At 51.3% G+C, this 5,368-nt stretch overlaps 1 non-coding gene across 1 annotated transcript; it reads left to right on the top strand.

Annotated features, from left to right (window-relative positions):
* Window positions 1-5,296: 5,296 nt before the first annotated feature.
* TRNAC-GCA lies at window positions 5,297-5,368 on the top strand. Its single transcript has one exon. It is a non-coding gene; the product is annotated as a tRNA-Cys (tRNA).

Genomic DNA, 5,368 nt, shown 5'->3' with positions numbered 1-5,368 from the left:
GGGCTGGCCACCATCAATGGTGGCATGAGGGGAGCACACAGACGTGCCAGCAGATGGCACGGTCTCCAGTAAATGTTGCAGAAGCACCTAAATGTTGGAAGGAAGTGGGGAGAGAAACCTGGACGTGGCCTGCCAGCAGCTGAAAAGCCCCCGAGATGCTGGTGGCCTCTGCCACCATCTGAGCAATTTAGGCCAATAACTTGGGCGTTTCAGATTGGCCCTTGTGGATGGCTGGGACGCTGCCATTTTGCTAAATTGAATTCCTCCTCAGCTACTGGAGATCTAGCTGTGACCCCGACTTACCCCAGATCCCTAGGAGTTCAGAGCCCCAGCTGCCAGGTAACCCCCGTCTCCCCCTCGCCCCCCTACCTGAGTACTTGACACTCGTGCCTGTGGTTTCCGAGGACTAGTTCGGGAGAAGCTGGTGCTGTCTACACCGTCTTCCTCACTGGAGGGCACGACGCAGCCGTTAGTGAACCCTGGAGAGCGGCGTCCGGGCCGGCCCGGCGACTCTGGCGCTGCCTCCCAGCTCTCGCTGTGTCTCGAGTAGGTTTTTGATGGAAGCTCTGATTTGCCATAATAACTTCAAATCTCTGTAAATAAGAAAATATTTATGAAGAATTGTAAATTTCACCTCTCCTCCTCCTTACTCTGTGATTATTCTTTTATTTTTTGAGACAGAGTCTCGCTTTGTTGCCCGGGCTAGAGTGAGTGCCGTGGCATCAGCCTAGCTCACAGCAACCTCAAACTCCTGGGCTTAAGCGATCCTACTGCTTCAGCCTCCCAGGTAGCTGGGACTACAGGCATGCGCCACCATGCCCGGCTAATTTTTTCTATATATATTTTAGTTGGCCAGATAATTTCTTTCTATTTTTAGTAGAGACAGGATCTCACTGTTGCTCAGGCTGGTCTCAAACTCCTGACCTTGAGCGATCCACCCGCCTCGGCCTCCCGGAGTGCTAGGATTACAGGCATGAGCCACCGCGCCTGGCCAGTCTGTGATTATTCTTATTCGTGATGCGGTAACAATATTTGACTCTAGGCTCCAGTGATTGGTGGTGAATTACAGTTATTTTCAATTGTGCTTCTGTTTGGAAGTTCTGAAAAAAGTCCTGGAAGGATGGAAGTCCAGGACAGGGTTCCAAAGAAGGGCAAAGTCCAGGTGGGCTTGGAGGGCAGGGCCCTGAGCATCCAGCCCTGTGCTGGATGTGTAGAAAGTACCCTGTGTTTGTGGAACAAATAAAAATGTTAACATTTATCTACCACTTCCTACCTTGAATAATAGTTATACATTTACTGTATTTCACATTGAACCTGAGATCCATCGATTATAAGACACACTTTTATTTTCTGTTTCACTAAACAAGGAAAAAAAAATGTGTCCATTTCACTATGACTGTTCTCAGTGCAGGCTGGTAAGTGCATCCCAACTGTAGACATGTTCCCAAATTGGGGAAAATACGTGTGTGGTAGGCATCCTTTTAAGAAGTGATAACTAGAGCCAGGTGGCTGACAAGTTAGCCAATAGTTACTGTTCTTGATAATGTCAGATCAAAAGATCATTTTTAGACAAAGGTCCTAGAAATGTGAAACTGAGCCAAGAACAGCGATAGGCCCTATCAGATGGACTGGCAATAATTAGGATCCCAGACTGCTCTTGAATTTGACCTGGATCTCACTCTGTCACCTGTTCAGTGGTATCAGCATAGGTCACTGCAACTTCAAATTCCTGGGCTCAAGTGATCCTCCTGCCTTGGCCTCTCGAGTAGCTGGGCCTACAAGGGCATGCTACCATGCCCAGCTAATTTTTTTATTTTTTTGTAGAGATTGGGTCTCACTGTGTTGTCCAGGCTAATCTCAAACTCCTGGCCTCAAGCGATCCTCCTGCCTCAGCCTCCCAAAGTGCTGGGATTACAGGCCTGAGCCACCAAGCCTAGCCTCTGAACACTGTTTCTAAAAAGGGCCAGATTATATGTATTTGCTATCTTACAGGCCAAACAGTGTTGCAACCACTCAGCTCTGCCCTTGCTACAGGAAAGCAGCCATAGGTCGTAAAGAAACCAGAGTGGCCGTGTTCTAGGGAAGCTTTATTTACGGGCACTGAAGTTAGAATTTCATATAATTTTCACGTGCCACAAAATATTTTTCTAAAGTACAGCTAATATTTATGGAGCACTCTCTGCCATTTTTTAAAAACAATTGTCTCATTCACTTTTCCCCAAATCCTATGAGCTCCCATCTTCTTTTTCTCACCCAGGCATTTAGAAATATCAAACCCATTCTTAGCCCAGAGAGCTGTACCCCGTGGCAGGCAGTAGTTTGCTGACGCCTGCTCTAAAGTTTCTCATTTCATCCTCACAACTGCGGGGCCTTTTATCATCCCCAGGAACAGACGGTGAAGCAGAGGCCTAGACAGGCTAGAGAGAAGGGGCTCAGCTGGCACACTGGGGGGGTGCAGCCACACTCGCGGCCCCCACGGCGGCCCCTCCCCGCCCTTCCCAGAGCTGCAGCTGCCTCCTCACTCCTTCCCTTCCTGCAGGTGCGAGGAGATGAGCAGGACCTAAGGGGCCCGGGCCACCCCCAGCCTCACCTGTAAGGAGCCGGGTTGCGTGCGGAGCCTTCGCGGAGCACTCCTGACCGCCAGGCCCGGGCACTTCTCCCCTTCGCCACACGCTGCGGAGGCGGTTAGGTTTGTTCCAGGTGGGAGCCCGACAGCTATGTACAGGACGGAATGCGATTAATCCACCAGCCAGCGGCAGCCAGCCTTCCTCTCCCCACCACAGAGACGAAGTCTGTCCCTCCCTCTCCTGATAAGGACACCGCTGGAGCTGAAGGATGGACGTGACTGGGGCAGGGTCCTAGGAGCTGGTTGTTTGAAAAAGAATTTGTTACAAGCGGCTGTTCTGGCCCACTTATTTACTCCCCCCGGAAAAACCCTCGGCTCTCCCTTTCCTGGGGTGGACGCTTTTTCAGCCTGCACCCATCTGCTCAAAATAAACAGCATTTGGCTACACACACGAGGCTTCGTGTGTCTCGGCTCCGGACCTAACAGAGGCCCCTTATTTTCTCCTGATCGGGGTTGAATATTCCCTTCCCTTCTTTTACTCAGCCTTCCGCCTTTCTTGAGGAGCAACGGTCTCCAGGGAAAGCTATTTCATGGCCAGAGAGGCCACAGTCCCAGCAATCCAGGGACCCCCACAGCTGAGCAGCTCAGCAAAGCTGGGGAGGCTGGTCCTTAGCCTGGAGGTGCTCGGAAGGGCCACTTCGCTGCTCCCCCCACAGGCCACGTCCCTGCCCTGGACACAGAGACCAAGTGACCCCCTGCAGGGGGACAGTAGGGTTGCCATACACAGTGCCACGAACTGGGTGGCTTGAAACAAAAGAAGTTTATTCTCTTGCAGTTCTGGAGGCCAGAAGTCAGAAATCAAGTGCCGGTGGAACCTACTTCCTCTGAGACTTTGGGTAGGACCGTCCTTGCCTTTTCCTAGCTCTGGGTGGTAGCTCCAGCCCCTGGTGCTCTTGGCATGCGGTCGGAGCTCTAATCTCCGCCTCCGTCCTCACGTAACATTCTTTCTGTGTGTGTGTCTATGTGTCTCCTCTTCTTATGAGGACGCCCATCATGTTGGCTTAGGCCCCACCCTAATGACCTCATCTTGAATCGACGCTGCTTCCAAATAAGCTCACATTCGCAGGTACCAGAGGTCAGGGGCTTCAACATATCTTTTTAGGCGACACAATTCAACCCATAACAGGGACCTTGTCTCTGGGCGAACACGCACAGTGAAGATTCCGCTCGCCCCCGAGTACCGGAGCGCGTCTCCTAGGTGGGCTCTGGTGTGAATGAAACAGGAGGACATTCACGTGCAAAAGCCAGAATAGGGAGAAGCTGTCTGGATGTGAACCCCAACTTCTCCACCCCCGATCCAGTGCCCTACGCTCCAGCCCCAACACACTGGCAGGGGACTGTCCCTTTTCTCCAGTGGAGTCACACTCAGGGCTCACGTTCTTCAGGGGCCCTTGGGCCTCAACACCACCTCTCCGGGCTCCCGTCCCACAGCGCTGTGCGCAGCAGCCATCCTCAAACCTGGTCAAGGCTGCACTTGATTCCCTTGCTCGTGCTGCCATCTGCACCTGGACTCCTTCCCACCGCCTTGTTTACTAAGCAAGCGCCTCAGAGAGCGAGACCCAGTCCAAATAGGGAGCATGCCATTGCTTCAGCCCAGTCCTGCGTGTAATTCACGCTGCTCTTCCGTGTTCCAGAGTAGTTGCCATGTGTTGCCGGGTCAGGCAGCTCCACTGAGCTCAGGAACTGTGGGGTCGTTAGAGTCAGGCATGCAGCAGGCACCTAAGGCCTGACTACATCTCAGAGAGAACCAGCTCTCCAGGAACAGAAAAACAAGAAAGACGTCCTGGGACTACCTACTAATTACTTCACAACAATTACTATTTTCTCTTCGTCTCCATAAAAGCAACAAACCACCTGGCCTTGCTCCTGGCATCTCCCTTCTCTTTCTTTGGGATGCCACGCTGCCTCTCTGCTCCCCCTCCTCTCTCTCTCTGTCCTTCTAAAGGATAAAGTAAATCTTACTTTTATATATCAATCTCTGTGTGAAAAATCTTTCTCCATCCGTGACATGAACACCTACTAGCCTTTCCACCCTAACAGTAACTATCACGGAACCCGATGGCTCCGTGCAGCCGAGCAGTCTTCCTTAATACGGTAGACTCTGCCGAGAAGACCCGGAGCTGCAGCGATGGTCCCTGTGGCCATGTCTTGGCTACCTGTGGCTTCTTTGGGAGAACCACCTTTCTTCTACATACTGTAGACATAGATTCTGAGTGGGAGCAGGTATATTCTTACAAGACCTTGCTTCTGAAATGGATATACCACTCATGTGCCCTACCCCCTGGTCACAGTGGTTGGTCATGGATAGGCACAGACCTCAGGCCAAACCAAGTAGAGTCTTCCCCTAGGATTTTTCAGACTTCTCTCCAGCAACCAAAGTGTGGAGATGCGAACCTACGCATTTTGGAGGCAGGGTGTCAGCTGCGTGGAGAGACTGGTCTGAGACATTAAATCTGACTTAAGAGGGAACCCAAGAAGAAAGCTGGAGGGAGAGAGTCCCGATAGTATTTGAGCTCCTGGAAGCCAGCTGCTTCTCTGTTTACATTGCTGCGACTCAATACATTCCTGCTTTTATTTTCTATCAGTTGAAATTTGATCTCTGCCATTCACCATGTACTACAACATGATTCTAAAGGAGAAATGCTATTAGTAAGAAGTAAGATTCCAGCAGGGGGTATAGCTCAGTGGTAGAGCATTTGACTGCAGATCAAGAGGTCCCCAGTTCAAGTCTGGGTGCCCCCT

This window comes from Lemur catta, chromosome 11 (genome assembly GCF_020740605.2).
Source record: "Lemur catta isolate mLemCat1 chromosome 11, mLemCat1.pri, whole genome shotgun sequence".
Classification (NCBI taxonomy): Eukaryota; Metazoa; Chordata; class Mammalia; order Primates; family Lemuridae; genus Lemur; species Lemur catta.
Note: the sequence above shows the minus strand (reverse complement) of the source record. Positions and strands in the feature narration are given on the sequence as shown.